Consider the following 18,043-nt stretch of genomic DNA (forward strand, 5'->3'; position numbering starts at 1 on the left):
AGAGGCAGAGGGAGAGGGAGCAGCAGACTCCCTGCTGAGCAGGGACCCTGATGCGGGGCTAGATCCGAGGATCCTGGGATCATGACCTGAGCCGAAGGCAGAAGCTTAACCAAGCCCCTTCATGGGAAGGTTTTAAAAAGAATTAACAAGCCCAAGAACTACTTTACTTTCATTTTCTCATGTAAGATAATAATTTTTTCCCTATTCTTTAAGCCTGTTCAGTTGGAGTTTCCTTATCTGTCACTGAAAACATTCAAACTGATAAAAGATAACTGCTCAACTCATTAGTGATCTCCGCCGTGGAAAACGCTGTCAGAATCGATTTAACACCATCACAGGGAAATTTGTGTAACAGTCACCTGTTGTCACTGCTCGGTGTCCACTCCCCTTTCTGAGAAATCAGTGCTTCTCAAAATCGATGGTGCAGATGAGTCATCTGGAGGTCTTGTGAACCCAGATTCTGATTTGGTGGGTCTGGGGTGGGACCTAAGACTCTGCATTTCTTCCTGGTGATGCTCCTGCTGCGGCATCACCACCCTCTTGTTTGGCAAGAGTCTATTTCCTTCTCCACAGACACATGAGCTCTGACCTGTGTGTCGAACCCACACTTCCCAGGCCCACCAGTCTACAGATACGAATGGTTACCAGAAGCTCAACATAGGATGTTTCTGGCTCAACCTCACCACACTTATTCCATGGGAAATTTGTCCCCCTTCGAGTCCCCACATGGTTCTTAGATCTATAACCTCTGCAGCCTCTGAATATTAGTCCTTGTGGCTACATTTCCAAAAATTCTTCTTTTCTGCTCCAGATTTCCGTGGCGATAACCAAGATGGCAGCAAGGCCACGTCAAGGGACCATCAGGAAAGCACATGGCTCTACTACCATCTTCCAAGCTCAGGTTCTGAGTCTGAGGCCTACAGTGCTGACCCTAGAACCATCAGCACTTACGCTGTGCGCATGCGTAACTCCGGTGAAGACACACAGAGGACGTGCCGTTGTCTGCCTTTCGCTCCTGGTTGCTTCTGCGAGTCTACCACCATCCCGACTTGTATGAAATGGCTTTGCTTTTTCAGGGTAATTTCCCCCTTGACAATCTTATCACAGCTTCCTTGACCTACACTTTAGGCGTGAGTTCTTTGCAGGTGGGCCTTGTGGTAGGCCAAATAATGACCCCCAAGGATACACAGGCCCAAATCCTCGGCCCTGGTGAATGTTGTCTTGAATGACAAAACAGACTTTGTGGATATGATTAAGTGCAGGATTTTGAGATGGGGAACGGGGAGTATTCTGGATTATTTTGGAGGGCCCTAAATGTAATTACATGTGTCCTTATTAGAGGGGGCACAGGGAGATTTGATTACAGAAGAAGAGAAAGTGATGTGACAAAGCAGAGGTTGGAGTGATGTGGCCACAGACGGAGAAATACCAGCAGCCACCAAAAGCTGGAAGAGGCAAAGAATGGATTTTTCCCTAAAGCCTCTAGAAAGAACCACCCTTGCCTTCCTCTAGATTTTAGCCCCATAAGACTCAGTTAGGGCTTTGGGCCTCCGGAAGTGTAGAGCCATATTGTCGTTTTGAGCCCCTGAGGTGTGGTAATTTCCTACGGTGGCAAGAAGAAACTAATACAGGCCTAGAGATGGTCATCCTTCTTTTCAGAATGTTCCCGTCCTTCCAATATCTTTGAATCAACCATTTCCTCAGGCTCCTTTTATTAGGATACCCCTGGCAGGCACACTGCACCCTTCCTCTGAGCATAACCAGATATCCCTAAATCCAAGCTTAAGCTAATGCAAGGAATCTTGATACTTATTTCTTTATAAGTTAGTCATTTTACTTTTATAAATGACCCTAGAGTGGTAGCATTTTGAGATTTCCCGTCATTAATTTTCTCCTCAGTTCACTCACTCTCAGGTTAAATTGTATTAGTTAGAGTAAGGAGAGAGATGGTCTATCCACCTTCTGAAGTTCTCTCCAGGTCAGTGTTGCTACGGTTCTTTCTTATAAAGAGAACTCAAAACAATAAATATCACACTCCCCAGGGGGGAAAGCCTATACTGTGCAATGCAGAGTGGTCTTCTAGGAAGAGGCACCCTTGGTGTTACAGAGAAGGAATCCTAGTGAATTTGGCAGAAGGTATCAAAAGACCTTGATAAATGTGTCTAGATTTTTGCCCAAAGATATGCTCCTAGGAATATATTATAATAAATTAACCCAGATGTGCATGAAGAGGTGTCGGCAAAGATGCTTATCACAATTTAGTTTGATGTTGCAAAAGAGAAGAATGAGCATAAATAGGCAAAAATCTTGTAACAGGAGATCCATTAAATAGATCACGCTACCTCTTTATGTGCAGCCATTAAAATGATGTTATAAAAAATTAATGGCATGGGAAATCTTGGCATGAAGTTATAAAGAGAAAAAAAAAACAGGCTGTAAAACAGTGTTTGTATTAGGTTACCAGGTATATATCCACAAAGGAAAAAGACTGGGATGATATATATTAAAATGATAAAAGTGTTTATTCCTTGGCCGTGGGATTAAAAGTAATTTTTATTTTCTTGTATGTGTCTGTATTTTTCAGATTTTTCTACAATGACTATGCTATTTATGTAACTGAAATGAAAAGTATTAATTAGAAAATAGAAATAGCCCCAATCTGAGAGTCAGGATCCTAAATTCCTTTCCTACCTCCATCAAAAACCAGCCGGGTGACCTTGGATAAGTCATTTCCTTTCTCTGGAATTTAATGCCCTCCTCATCAAAAAGAGCCCCAGGGTTGTCCACAGGTGTCCAATGGGGGGCTGAGTGTGTCAACACTGTGGCCACCCCCACCCCTGCTTCATCAGGGCAGCTGACCTTTTATCTGCTCTAAACACTGGGCTTGGACCTTGTTACCTTTTTTCTTTCCTTTCTTTCTGTCTTTCTTTCTTTCTTTCTTTCTTTCTTTTTTTTTTGGACCTTATGTTTTCTTTGGGAAAAACATGTTAAGATAATCTTCTAAATGTTAAAAATTACGAATTTAGATAGTTTCTAAGATTCCTTCCAATCATCATATACTTTGATCTAGTGACAGACTTGTGAGTATTTCCCAAAGTGTTCAGGAATGATCAGGCATTCAGACCTCGTCCTGCTTGACTTGGAGGTCACCAGCAAGTGGTGGTGAAGAAAGAGGAGTAAGGAAGTTCATCTGCAGGGTTTTGGCATGGGGATGTAGCACGTCGAGACCATTTTGAGTCTGGATTTGATCATGCATCCTATCAGCCCACCCCTCACATGGTGCCCTCCATGAGAGATCCATGGCTCCCTTTTGGCACACTCTGCCCTCCGTCTATGTGTTCTGCAGATGGCTGATCATCCTGGGTCTTTTTTGTCCTTCTTAATGACAACCAACATCAACATTCAGACATATGAGTGAAGACACTTCCAGATGATTTCAGCCGCCAGCTGTCAAGTCACTGTCAACCTTTGAATTTTCCCAGCGGAGGCTCCAGACAACATGTCTCTGCTGCACCCTCTCTGCATTCCTGATCCATGGAATATGTAAGCAAAATACAGTGGTTGTGTTATGCCACTAACTTTTAAGGGGATATATCTCTCAGTAATATTAACTAGTGTGTCCTGAGGCCTCATCAGCCATGAATTCAGATGAAATGGTATTAACTTTAACAAACTGATTCCCCTGCTCTGGCACCCACCTGTACACACAGGCTCTCTAACCCTTGTCAAACTCCCCTTGAAGTCTCCTCTCACCTACGAGGAGGCTCAGGTGCCTTTTACTGGCCTCTTCCCGGGCCTCTTTGGATGACCGATCTTGTGCACTGGGCATTCACAGTGCCTGTGAGTACCCACCATGTCCTCCAGGTGCCCTGCCACCTCTGCTCCATGTGCAGGGGAATGCTGTCCTGCTCTGGGTGCTCTCTTGTTTTCTGAATGAGAACCGAGAAGCCCCACAGGCCTCAGAATGGGGCTGTGCTGCCATCACTTCTCCATTCCTCACAAAAATCCTCATGAAAGCAGTTCCCACAGCCTGTCTTTGTGCTTCATCTATCTGTAGGAACTATAGGGCTGAGCAGGGGGACAGACGCCCTCACCCTTCTCCTAATCTCTCCCTTCTTTTGAAAAAAGACCTTGGGCACATTAACTCATACCATTTGATGCTTGGCGACATCCTTAACTATAGATGGGGCCATATTTGGGTTCTGCTAAGGCATTCCTAACAAAGACTTAGAAACAGCATTCCTCCTCAGGGAGATCAGAGTCCCATGTTCCCTGCACTTGTCAGGACCCATCTATAGCAAGAACAGTAAACTTAAAAACTTGAGCTTCAGTTCCAGCAAGTGAGGAACTTGCTCTCCAATTCTCTGGTGAATTAAAATGCTGGCCCCAGATCTTGGACCCCTGATTGTTTGCCACCTGGTCATGGTTTTCCTTAATGTTCCTGTCTCCCCCGGAGACCATTGCTGCACCTTTGTAGTGACATTCACCCTCTGATTCTATTTCCATGTAACACCTGAGTGTCTATCTTGTCTTGGTGCCGGCACAACCTCTTCCTCTTGACCTTCCTCTACCCTCTCCTGGAAACCTTCCCCAGTTGTGTGAGCCTCCCCAGTGCGTGGAGGCTCTGTCCTGTCTGAAGCCAGCCAAGCTCTTGTTCTGGCTCCTTGCTGAGCCCCGAGCTGCTAGACTTATAACCACAGTGCTTACCACCTGTTTTAGTTCAGGAGCAATCAGTGGCTGGTAGTTGACGATACGTCCTGGGTTGACTCACCAGAAAGGGGGAAGGGAAAATTTTGACCCTAAATTTTTGTTTATGATTTAAACTGTCCTCTGGCACCTCTGACTTATAAGCTCCTCAGCCTCTGCCTAGCAAATACAAAGCCACTATCTGCTAACTCATGGAGAGCCAAAAGATAGGAAGCTGGCATCTGGGTTTGGCCGCAGATTTGCTGTGTGATTTTGAGAAGGCTCTTTCCTCTCTTCTGTACTTGGGACTGATAACACCTACCTTAGGCTTGTTGGGAGAATCGATGTGCTATGAGTTCTTGCAATGTCTAAAAACTCAAAACCATTATTTATTACAAGAAAGAAAACTTTCACTCAAGGACCAATCACCAATACACATGGCATCCATAGAATGATGTGATTCACCCAGTTGACTTTTTGCCCAAATAGACCCAAACCTGGATTGATCCTGGGAGATTTGTCTCTCTAAGGTCTCCCCTTCTTTCCTTTTCTTCCTGTCAGCCCCCACCCAGAAATCCCTGGCTCCATGCTTAGTGAGAGCCATGCAATTGAACCATGGTAACCATTTCCCTAACTCCAGCCTGGTAGGATGTGTGAATTCTGTCCTGTGATGACTGTCACATGCCAGCAAGGGGTATAAGCAACCTGGGTCGCTTTGTCACTCTCTATGGCCCCCTGAACTATTCCCTTGGGCATCTCTAACCCTTCTTCTTTGCACATATTGCTTCTCTTTTTGTTTAGCTGTCAGTCACAGGACCCCACTTCACCCCAACACACTGGCATGATACCCAGACTGGTCCATGAGAACCTATTTTCAGGGACTGTTAAAATACTAAGAGAGAAAGAGGAGCTCTCTCCCTGTAGGGAGACAATGTAAGCTCAGAGCTACTGGGCTCGTTTCGAGGCCACATGGAAAAATCAGTCTGAAGACGAAAGCAAGACAGAGGGGCATAGAGAAGCATGATGGTAAGTGTCTGAGATTGGACTGGCTAGAAGAACAGTCTGAGAAGGGGATCCTTTTCCAAGTTATTTATTAAGGAGTCGCTCTCAAAAAAGGTGGGTAGGTAGTGAGGAAAGGAGAGTAGGACAAAGAAATAAAGATAAGCATGGATGTTGTCTCAACAGAGACCTGATGCTACTGACACCTCTGGAGGGGGACTTGCATGTGACAGTTGGTCATAACTTGGGACAAGGGCCCCTCTTGAACTCCCAAGCTGGTCAGTTAGTTCTATGAACTACTCCTAGAACTGAAGAGGTAGGGAGGGGGTGATAACCTCCTGGGCATTGAGAAGGCCAGGAACTGGGAACAGTCAACATGGATAGTAGTTAATGGGTGGTGCAGTGCCTGCTAAAGGGGTTCTGGGTGGGGCATCAAGAGCATCTGCTATAGAGCGAGAATGAGAAAGAGAGAGAGAGAGTCTTGGTGAAAAGGGCAGTGGCTAAGGGCATGAGCTTTAGGGCCAACATGCCTGGGTTCGCACCACACCTTCTATACTTGCTTTCTGTATCACCTTGGGAAATTACTTAAGTTTTTATGTCATAGTTTCTTCATTTGTCAAATGGGAATACTAGTTATACCTATATAATGAGAAAATGTCAATCAAACACAGAGGCCTGTGCTTGCCACTCAGAACAAAGCTATATGCCTGTAAGAGGGCTCGGTAGCCCCTAAGAACATCTGATGATCTCCTCATGGGCCCTGGAGCCTCCCCCTTTCTTCCTATACATGGAAAGTGAGGAAAGAAGTACACAGCAAAAATATCCAGGAGTCCCCTGTATTACTGGAGTTTGATAATACCACAAACAAGTGTCCCCGGAGAGGCACTTTTCAGAGACACTTAGTGGGGGGCGGGGGGGGGGAGCAGGAGGGAGGAAAGAAAAAGGAATTGTTCATCCGGCATTCCCTTGAGTGATTTCTGAGGGTTCATTTCTAAAGGCAAATACAGTAATCTGTCCCCCTAAGGAGTGACCCAGTGTACCAGAGCCTCTGAAAATATGCAGATGGAATTTCTGGGATTTGCAATGTTGCAATCGGTTGTTTTCCCTTTTTTCAAGAGGCAGCCCCAGGGCGGGGGTGGGGGGAGGCGCGCTGGGAGCGACTCTTCTCAATACCATAGATAAGCAAAGAGCAGCTGAAAGAGACCTTCTTGCCAGTCCTCAAGGTACAGACAGGCGCGTGACGCAGCAGAGCACACAAAGGGACACGATTGGCATTTACGGTAATGATGGCACGCAGCTCCAATCCTGCGCCCTCTGACCTTGCACTATATTCCGATAGGTCAGAACATCCTTGCTCGCCTTCCCTAATGCACATTATCCTCTCTGGTCAATAAAATTCCCCTCTGTCTCTACACTGACAATAGATGTGAAGGTCAGCTTGCCCCTCCAGCTGCAACAGTCTCTGAGCTGTCAGTGGGAATTTAAATTAAGGATATAGGTAATAATTTCGTTGCTTTTAGGCAAAAATGGAAGCGTCTGTTGCTTTGGTTGCAGTCAGATTCTCAGAAGAGAACTGAAAAGATCTCTGGGCTCCCAGGGGAAAATATTTTAAAGTGCCCGAGGGGGGCTAAAGCACACAGTGGCCTTAAGTGGTAAATTTCCTAAGAGAGATACTCTCTCCATTACATGTTTCCTGCTGCAAGGCACCTTCTTTCACAGCTTTCACTGTCAAACAGTGCCACATCCAGTGGGTGGGAGCAATCACGATTAGAGTGAAATGAATTTCATCCTGAAAGCTGTAACAAGACAAGGAAGGCAAGAGGAAATGAAGAGATCACGGGAGAAGTGGGAAGGAGGGGGGCAGCATGCAGATCTGGGGGCCTGAGCCCCAGGCCCCCTGCAACTGACCGTTTGGGGGACCTGGAGCAGATCCATTAACCTCCCCCGGATTCTGCCCTTATCAGCAAAATGATTCAATTGAGGTTAAAAGTTCTCAAAGATCCTTTCGGGTTGCAGTATTTCTTGAGCTTAAAAGTCATTTCAGCTTAGAATTGTTTAGTGTGCGCTAGTTCCTTTGAGAAAGACGGGATGAGAGATGTGGTTTGCCCTCCGAATCTTCAAATCCTATAAAACTGAGCCGGAACGGAGCTGCACAGATTATCCTGTCCAGCCTGCTCATTTAGAAGATGGAGCAACTAAAGTGACTTTTCTACTTAGCTTTTTAAACCAAGAATTTCCCCTTGATCTCCCTTTTTCTCTCTTCCCTCTCTCCCCAGCTCTCTTTTCATGACCTCTATTGGTGGAAGATCTTCAAATTCAGTTCAGATTTTTCTCAAGAAGTCAGTGAGAAATAGAGTAAAACAACAGAAACAGAGAAGGAGGTTGGTTCACACTTCTTTAAAAAGAATCAGAAGGAGATTTTTATTGCACAGTTTATACATGGAGAATTTCCAGGATGATGAAACATTTAATTGCAAAAATCAAAACAACAAAATACTGGATGAAAATATAGAAAAAATGTTTAACCTTGCTATGGGTGAGGATTTCTGAGCATGATGCTAAAGGCAGAAACCAAATAGATCAATATATTGTAGTAACATAAAAATTTTTAAAAAATTGCACATCAAAGTACCTACACACAACTAAATGTCAAAAAAAAGTCATGGAAAAAAATGTGCAATTTGGCTGATAGTGTCAGTCTTATTAATATATAAAGGTTTCTTACAACTTAATAAGAAAAACAGGAGCACACAGTAAAAGGAGCAAAAGGTATGAATTGCAAGTCACAGAAGAAATACAGATGACCACCAAAATATAAAAATACTCCACCTCAATAATTTCCAAATAAATAAAAATTTCAAAAGCTGTCAGATGTGCTTTGCTTATGAAGGTAACAAGGTTTGTTTTACTTTTATCTTTTATAGTAATAATGGGCAACATTAGTAAATGTGGTAAAATGAATACTTTAAAAAACTTGTAGTAGAAACGTAAATGGGTATAGTTGGTAACTGCACAACACATCTAACAATCTTTAAAGCTGAATATGCCCTTTAACCCAGAAATTCTACCTCTAAGGACTCTGTACTTCTACATCTGAGAGTTAATTCCAAGGAAATAATCAGGGATGCATTATTAGAGCTCCTTTCCGTGCCTCCTGCACAAGGAGGTCACAACTCAGCTTAGGGATAAATGAGCTCTCACCTAGGCACACCCCACAGGGGCGCCCAGAATAGACAAAGCTTCTTCTCCATCCCCTTATCTTCACCTCCCGGAACAACACCATGGAAGAGAGACCATTCTGTTAGTCTGCTGGAAGAAGCTGGAAGTCCAAGATGGAGGTCTGGTTTCTGGTGACAGCGTTCTTCCTGTAGTACAGATGGTTACCGGCTCACTCTGTCCTCATGAGGTCTTCCCTCTGTGTGTGCATGTCTTTTCCTCTTCTTATAAGGACACCAGTCCTATCAGATTAGGGACCCACCTTTATGACCTCATTTAACTTTAATTATGTCCTTAGAGACCCTATCTCCCAACACAATAACATTGGGGGTTAAGGCTTTAACATATGATTCTAAGGGGACAAAACGCAGTCTATAACACACCTTTATTAGGTCATTCGGTGGTTTGCTTCACCACAATTTACCAAGCAGCTACAGTGGCCCAGCAGTGTGCTACACCTGGGGTGTGCCGTGATTACTCTTGTCTTCCTTCCTTGATCTATGATGTATGTGAACCCCGGCTGAGATGATCGAGCCCCAGTTCTCAAAGTTCCATACTGAAAAGCAGAAAGGCAGAAAACTTGTGTCGACAAAAAAACCTGCACATGGATATTTAGAACAGCTTTATTCATAGCTGCCAAAACTTGGAGGTGGCCAAGATGTCCTTCCCTGGGTGAACAGGTAAACAAACTGTGGCACATCCAGACAGTGGAATATTATTCAGCCATAGAAGGAAATGAGCTACCAAGCCACGAAAATACATAAAGGACACTTAGATGCATATTACTAAGCCAAAGAAGCCAATCTGAAAAGGCTGCATTCTGTATGATTCCAGTTATATCACAGGCTGGAAAAGGCAAAACTATGGAGACAGTAGAAAGATCAGTGGATGCCGGGGGTTTAGGGGAGGGAGGGATGAAGAGGTAGGGCACAGGAGATTTTTAGGGAAATGAAACTATTCTGTATGATACTACAGTGGAGGATACATGTCACTATACACTTGTCCAAACGCACAGAATGTACAACACCAAGAGTGAGCCCTTGCGTAAACTGTGAGCTGGAATTCATACTTGGGCGTCAGTATTGGCTCACTGGTGTGGCCAAATATACCACATTAATGCTAGGGGATCGTAATAAGGAAAAATGTGGGGGAAGGTGAAGGAGTACATGGGAACACTCTATACTCCCCACTTATTTTTCCATAAACCTAAACCCCCCTAAAAGGAGTCTATTAATTTATTAGGGGGGACAACAGACTGTCAGAAAGCACTCCTCTCTGACCCTCCACGTGCACATGGGTACACTCAGTCAGTGTTCACCAAAAGTGCTGCTGAGAAACTTAAAATCTGAGTATTTTCGTGCTTGGAACCCTGTCCCAGCCTACCTGTCCAGTTGCTCTTCCTCCTGTTCAATCTTGCACTGCTTCTTATTCAATCTTGTCTCCATGCTAGAGAGAAATTAAGCTACAGCTACTTTGTTCGCTGCTATCTACGTTTGGCATGGGGATGACAAAAAGACTCCATGAGACCAGCCCAGGGAGCATGTTTGAAAAGGAGGACCCCTCCTCCTGACAGCTGGCTTTGGTTCTCGAAATCACTTATAGGCAGGAGAGTTCTGTCAAGTCACAATGGACTTTAGCTTGGAGGTCAGTGGTGAGGAGGAAAAACTGAAAAGAAGATTGCTGAGGATTTTGAGTTAGCTGATCTTGGGATTTTCTTTCTCAACTCATGCACTAGAAGCCTGTTCTCTTTTAAAGAATAGTGAAGTCTGAGTCTTAAGCTTGATGGTTTATGAATGGGGTCAGAAATCTGTTACATAGGGGCGCCTGGGTGGCTCAGTCGTTAAGCGTCTGCGTTCGGCTCAGGTCATGATCCCAGGGTCCTGGGATCGAGCCCCGCATCGGGCTCCCTGCTCCACGGGAAGCCTGCTTCTCCCTCTCCTACTCCCCCTGCTTGTGTTCCCTCTCTCGCTGTGTCCTTCTCTGTCAAATGAATAAATAAAATCTTTTTTGTTTTTAAAGAAATAAATCTGTTACATAACATGAAAATTAAAATGTCAAAGACTTTTCTGTCCGACTCCAATGCCCGCCACTCTGCCTGGTCATCAGTCCTTCACATGGCTATCTCAAGGCATGCCTCATTTCCTCATATCCTGTTGGCAGCAGGAGGTACTGTGTCAGCCCTGGCTGGGTATCCTCCATCCCCTGTGTTCATGTTCCACGGCTGGTCCTCTGGACACCGGGCAAGGAGATATTTTGTTCGATCTGAAGGGACACAGGACAGGGGGCATGCTCCCACTTCCACATCTCTCTTCCTCAGACAGATAAGGGAATTTGATTGCCAATGCAATTCTGGTCTTGAAATAAACCCAATGACAAGCAAAAAGATCAAGTGATGCTTTCAGATACTGTGTCCAAACTGTTTTTTGTTTATTAGAAATTTACTCTCAGCATTTGGGACTTTAAAAAATACTGTAATTATAAGAGTGCAAATTTATGTCTTAGTTAAGTACAGGCTCGCTCCCCTGCCCCACTGTTGGCCATAATGTATAGAGCTACTCCCCTTGGAAATGGCATGGCTAGAGATGTTAGGAGGATGTCAGAGGCCAAGCTTAACTGACATTTCTCCATCTCCCACAGAAATGGCCATGCTGTTCCTTTGCAAGGGTAAGAGTGCATTACTGTAGCAATAGTGCATTAAATGGTATTCTGAATGGCCTTAAATAGTTAATAAGCCTCTCTAAGCACCTTTCTCCTGGGCAGGGGTTCAGACACTGGGGATGACAGAGCTTCTAGCTTATTATCTGTCCCACACAGGCTCCGGATAACCAATGAGAGCTCAGTTTCTAGCCCCTCAATAATATCACCACAAATTAGAATGCATTGAGCATCTCCGTCTGTAAACTAGTCAAAATTGAAGCTGTGTCTAATCAACCAGAACGAAAGACCATGGAGCAATAGAACCCGTCACTTTGGATCACTGTGGCCTGTCTACTCAATCCAGATGGATGTGCCTCATGTGCCCTGACCACTCAGAGACTGATGTGCCATTAAGATGGTGCACTAGCTGGCTCGGTGTTGCTTCCGGCTGGTTGTTTCATTGCATAGAGGCATGACCTTGAATCAAGCCATTCATTCTTACTCTCTGGCAAATAGTGTTCAAAGATTGAAGTATTTAAAATTTTAAACTGATGACTCTTTTCCCCTCCAAATTATATGCCAGGAAAAAAATAATCATGTCTGAAAAATAACATTCATCTGTCCTAAGGGCTGCTAAGTTAATGTCTTTATGTGAAGGTTTGCTTAGGGGAAAGGGAAAGTGCTTTTTGTCCATTACAGACTCATCCAATCCTGCTGTATAAATTGGCCCAAAATGCACCCCCCTCCACCAGAGTCATGGCCTTTTTTTTTTTTTTTCCCCCAGTCTCCGGTATTCATTGTCCATTTGTCCAGTGGTGCTAGTGGGTGACAAACTGGAAGGAGAATGAGATTCTGCCAAATGCCCTGGTTTCATGGGTCTGGTTTCTCGTGCCAGTCGATTTTATTGACATAATTGTTTGTCCCAGTTTCAGTATATAATTGGCTAATTTTTTATCTGTGACTGTGAGTCACTTATTTCTCTTTGATGTTAATTGTATGGAAAGCAGTTGAAAGGAGAGTTCTGTGTTTCTCCTCTATCTAATAGGAAGCAGGGCTGAAAGTAAGAATAGAGGAAAATGAGAGAATCTGATTAGTCAAATGTGCCTTTGGAAGATAAATGGCGGTCATTGATTGTGTTAGAAGATTTGATTTCTGAATGATCCCCAATGCTCAAAAGTGCAGCACAGCACTAACGCCATTTGACGTCACATTGCAGGTCCGCGATTGATCTGTTTTCGGACAAAAACCAACTCCAGAGTCTAGTCAGAATGTCTGCTGAAAAGATGACTCAGATCACATTCTGCCCTCACCAAAGACCATCTCTTACCCTGTGTTCACTGAAGGTCTATTCTGAATTGAAAACTATCTAGATGAGGAGCACTGAGTGTACAAACATATGACATTGAAAACTGGTATTTCTGAGACCAAACAGAACAACCTGGAGAAACTGGAAGTCAAACTGCTTGGAAGACACTTGTCTTTGATTATTAATAGGTTTGCCTTAAAAAATATTTCAGAGCCTAGAGAACACAGCTTTTTGACTTTTATATATTTTTTATGATCTCTGGCTTCCCAGTTAGGTCTGTCTTTTGTGGATGTCTGCCTGATAATACTCAGAAAAATCCTGTCAAGATAGTTCCTCCATTTCCTGGCAACCAATTCAGGAAATCTGCAATTGGGAAAATGGTGATTGGAAATCTGAAATCAGTAAATCTGTGGATTTTTTAAAATCTAAACCCAAGTCATAATATTCTTTGTGTTTCAGATGTAGAAATTTCACCCGAGTTTAAGTGTGTATTAATGCCTTACAGGGAATCTTAAAGTAATGGAATAATTGTTAGTACAGTATACGAGGACCAAGATGCCTGTACACAATCACAAAACTGATACAAGCCTCATGTTCATTTTCATGTAACGATCATACTTTTGCTTAATTATCATATCTAGCCTATTTTTCTTAGAGCTCACACAGTATATTGAGTGCTTGATTGAGTAATGATTTACACTATACAATTGCTAAAGATCATGATAGTAACAATTTAGAGGCATATCGGTGCAATTTGTTTCCTGTGCTGCATCAATCAAAATATTGTTCCCAGTTTCTCTTTAATGGTTTTACTGAAGTAATTTAAATATTCTACCATTAGCCATCCATCTTTGACACTTTACTTTTTGAAACTACAAAAGAATTTTAAATTGAGGGGTGTGAATAGAGAATGTATGGAACTCCATACACAGAAATCTGTTCTTATTTTCAATTAAAGCATTTCTATTAACTTTGTCTTATAGACAATTTACATACGGCATTGCTTTGAAATGGGAAGTGACATGATGAAGTATAACAGGGAGTCTGGAGGGACTGGACTTAGAGCTCAGATATTTCTGATCACTAATTTGGTAAGTAACACCTTTTACCCCTAAAGTGTATATATTTGTCCCCTGCATTACATAGAGGCTACAGATAGTCCTAGGGGGACAACGAGCAAAAACATAGTTTGGGAAAGACACATTAAATGTGTCACAAAATGAATGTACAATTACAGACTATAATTAGTCCCATTACAAAGAGGACACACTAAAGGAGGCCAAGAAAGACTTTTTGGAGAAGTGATGTTTCAGTTGACATCTAACAAAGAAATAGAAATAATTAGTTGAAGAGGGGCAGTTTGGAAATAGAGGTATGTGGACAGAAAAAAACTATGTAAGCAAAGGCCCTGTTATGGGAAGGAGTCTGCAGCAACTAGAAATGTGGAGAGGTCCAGTATGGTTGGCTCACAGAGAGTGTTGGCTCACAGAGAGTGCTGGTGAGGCTAAGGAAGTAGGTGGAGGCCAGATCTTGTACTGCCTTTTCAGGGACTCTGGTCTTTAAGAACAGGGGAAAGCCACTGAAAGGACCCTTTAAGCACAGTCACGTTTGTATTTGGATTATTCTGGCTCTAGGCAGGAATAAAATGGAGGAAGCCAGGTGATTCACTAAATTGTTTAGGTAATAGGTGGTGTAGCTGGGACCAATATAGGATGACATAGATGGAGACAAGGGGACAGTTTCAAGGCATTTAGGAGACAGAATATCAGGCTTGGTGGTGGAAACCATAGGGTGGGGAGGTAGGTGAGGCAGATGGTTTCAATTTTGTTGCTTGCATAACTGGATGGCTGTGATATTTGCTAGCTAGATAACCCTGAAAAAATTGGTTTGGGAGGAGGTGTGAATTTGTTTTTGGATCAATTAAACTTGAGATGCTCTTGAGACATCCAAGTGAAGATGTCAGGTAGATAGTAGACTACATGGTCTAGAGCTCAAAGGAAAGATATGTGCTATAAATATATTTTTATATCACTGGTATATGAATAGTAATTAAAGTAAAGGACATGAGTATGTTTCTTAGGAAGAATATATAGAATGACAAGAAAAAAAAGAAAAGAAGAGCAGGGTTCAGCCTTGAAGAACTCTAGTATTTTTTTTTAATTTTTTGTTATGTTAATAACCATACATTACATCATTAGTTTTTATTTTTTTAATTTATTTATTTTTTTAATTTATTTTTATTCTTATGTTAATCCCCATACATTACATCATTAGTTTTAGATGTAGTGTTCCATGATTCATTGTTTGTGCATAACACCCAGTGCTCCATGCAGAATGTGCCCTCCTCAATACCCACCACCAGGCTAACCCATCCTCCCACACCCCTCCCCTCTAGAACGCTCAGTTTTTCAGAGTCCATCGTCTCTCATGGTTCGTCTAGTATTAAGCACCAGGTGAAAGGAGATATGCAAGGAGAAGCTTTGGACAAAGAGAAGCCAGATGGTCACCAGGAATACATGAAAAGTGTGATATCATAGTGACCAAAGGATAAAAGACTTTCAGGAAAAAGGGGCATGGTCAATTGTAAAAGAATTGCCAAGAGATTGGATACAAAGAGCACTGAAAAATGTTCCATGGTGACATGGAAGCTAATATCAGAACTGTCTCTAGTACGGTAGTATCAGAGACCAGGCTGGAGCAGGTTAAGGAAAAAGTGGGAAGTGGGGGGATAGAGACCTCAGGTAGAGAAAACCTTGTGAACCTATAAGCATACCCTGAGTAGATTCCTAGGAGTAATTAAGGAGGGAGATTGTGAAGTATCACCCTACTAGAAACTCAGACAAATAAGAACAAAGTGTTAATGTTTACATTAATTTATCTGTACTGACTTCAGACTGAAGCTTGATTGGTATTCCACAAAGTCCTTAAACAATTAACCAAATACGATCAGATCACATTTTGCCCCCTTAAAAACTAAACTAGATTATTGAGCACAGCAACCCAGTTGATTACCAGCTGACCTCTAAATGATCTATCCAGGCAAACATAGTCTTTGGTTCTGAACTGTGCCCACTATAACCATAGTCACACACCGGTTCGTGGAGGCATTTAGTTCTGACCAACGTCGAAGAAGGTAAGGGAATGGTATCTCTGTGAGAAGGGTGTCCATGGAGGACAGGCAGGTAATACAAATGATGGAAAAACAATTATGGGAAACTGGAGGGAGTGTGTCCCCTCTAAAGGGGCAGCTGCCCCTCTGTCCAAGGGGCTTATCGCCGTGGGGAATGCTAGAAATCCAATAGGCAGTTATGTCAAAAATGTAGATATTTCTGGCCTGTGGCTGGCCAGTTTGTGACTTATGTCGTAGGACTACAAACTTGAATTTAGTGGATGTTTCGTGAATGCCTGCTATTTGCAAACCCTGGTGTAAGCTTATGGGGAAGCAGAGATGGCATGGCCCCTGTCCTCCAGAGACCATTATCTAGTAAGAGGATGGCATGAAACAGCTATCATATAAGGCAGAGGGATAGAAATGCTAAAAGGAGGTACAAATTACAAGTTTCCAGAATGTGGAGAAATGAGCTTTTAATTTTGGATGGAGAGAGGGCTGTCAGAAGACTCCATGAAGGTGACATTTGTGCTGGGCTTTGAAGGATTTCAGTGGGGAGGAAGGGATGGGAGGAATAAATAAGACTTCTCAGCAGTGCCCCACATCTCCCTTCATAATACGAAATGTAACATTCAGAATCAAAACAAGTGCCAGCATAATGTATAACTTTAATAGGTTCAAAAAGCTTTGTTTTGACGTGGTAACAGTGCCAAAGCAGGTAGAATCCTTCCATCAAAAGAGATGATTAATTAGCAAGTGACATCACCTAGTAATTTGCTGATTGCTGTTAACGATAAGAGTAGCAACTAACACATGTACTGTTTTATAATTTATCTGCAGCTTTCACCTCTGTTTTCTTATTCAGGGATACAATTTAGCCAAGACCATCCCAAGCCAGGATGGCTACTTCAGCACCCAACTTAATGGAATCCTTTGTGGCCAGCACACTCTGCCCTCTGGTCATGTTAATGGAACAGCGTGATCCGCAATGCCATGCAAGGGCTCACTTCCTTGTAAACCGTTCCCAGGACTTGTCCAGTTCTGATCTTTGGACTCTTTCCAAGTCCTTTTCTGTGGGAGGGGCCAGGTATTTTTTCACCTGTTGAACATATTCTTTCTCTATCCAAGTAAAATACAGCTTGGGCATGGATGGTGCAAGAGGGCTGACCTATGTTCAAGTTCTTAGGAACAGCATATTCCCATTGACCACGAATCTCTGAACTTCCATCTCACTCCTAGGGAAGGATTTTAGCCTATGCGTTTTTGGAGCTGAGCCTGAGGCAGCGTGTAGAGGGAGGCCACTGGGATGGCACAGCCCTGCCCTGCTACCCTGCCTTTGTGTCCCTGGTGGGCCCTCACTCCAGGGTAAATTCCTGCCAAGCATGTGGTATGCAAGTATTTTTCATAGTTCTCTGGAGCCTTTTCTGGAGAAGAGAGGCTTATTTCCTTCAAAGTAGTGGCTCAAGACCCCACTAGCAAGGAAACTGCAGGAGCTTCTTGGGCCCAGAGTGTCTGCTTCCCGTGTTTCATCATAAGAACAAGACCAGGTTGGTTAAAAAAAATTGGATTTTGAGATTGGCCTGGTCAAAATGTCCCTAGTTTTTCCCAATCCAGTGAACAGCTCAGATGACCCCAAGGATAGAAGGTAAGTATTTAAAATATGGCCATTATAAGGTAGCATTTCCACCAAAATGTGGGTGGCAACTGTAGTCACATCTGAAATCAGCCCTCATTACCCTCAATCCCAACCCATAGCTCAGTGGTTCCCAAACATTTCTGTGCCTCTGAAATCACATAGGTATTATAATAAATGCAAATTTCTGAGACTCACCCCAAGGATGCTGACTCAGAAGGTCTTAAGCGGAGCCAAGAATCTGAATATCTTTTTTAAAAAAGATTTATTTATTTATTTATTTATTTATTTGAGAGAGAGAGAGAGAGAGTGAGCAGGAGGAGGGGCAGAGGGAAAGGGAGAGAAGTAGACTCCCCACTGATCAGAGAGCCCGACGTGGGTCTCGATCCCAGGACCCGGAGATCATGAACTGAGCCAAAATCAAGAGTCGTTTCTCAACCAACTGAGCCACCCAGGC

The sequence above is a fragment of the Neomonachus schauinslandi genome, chromosome 9, assembly GCF_002201575.2.
Source record: "Neomonachus schauinslandi chromosome 9, ASM220157v2, whole genome shotgun sequence".
Classification (NCBI taxonomy): Eukaryota; Metazoa; Chordata; class Mammalia; order Carnivora; family Phocidae; genus Neomonachus; species Neomonachus schauinslandi.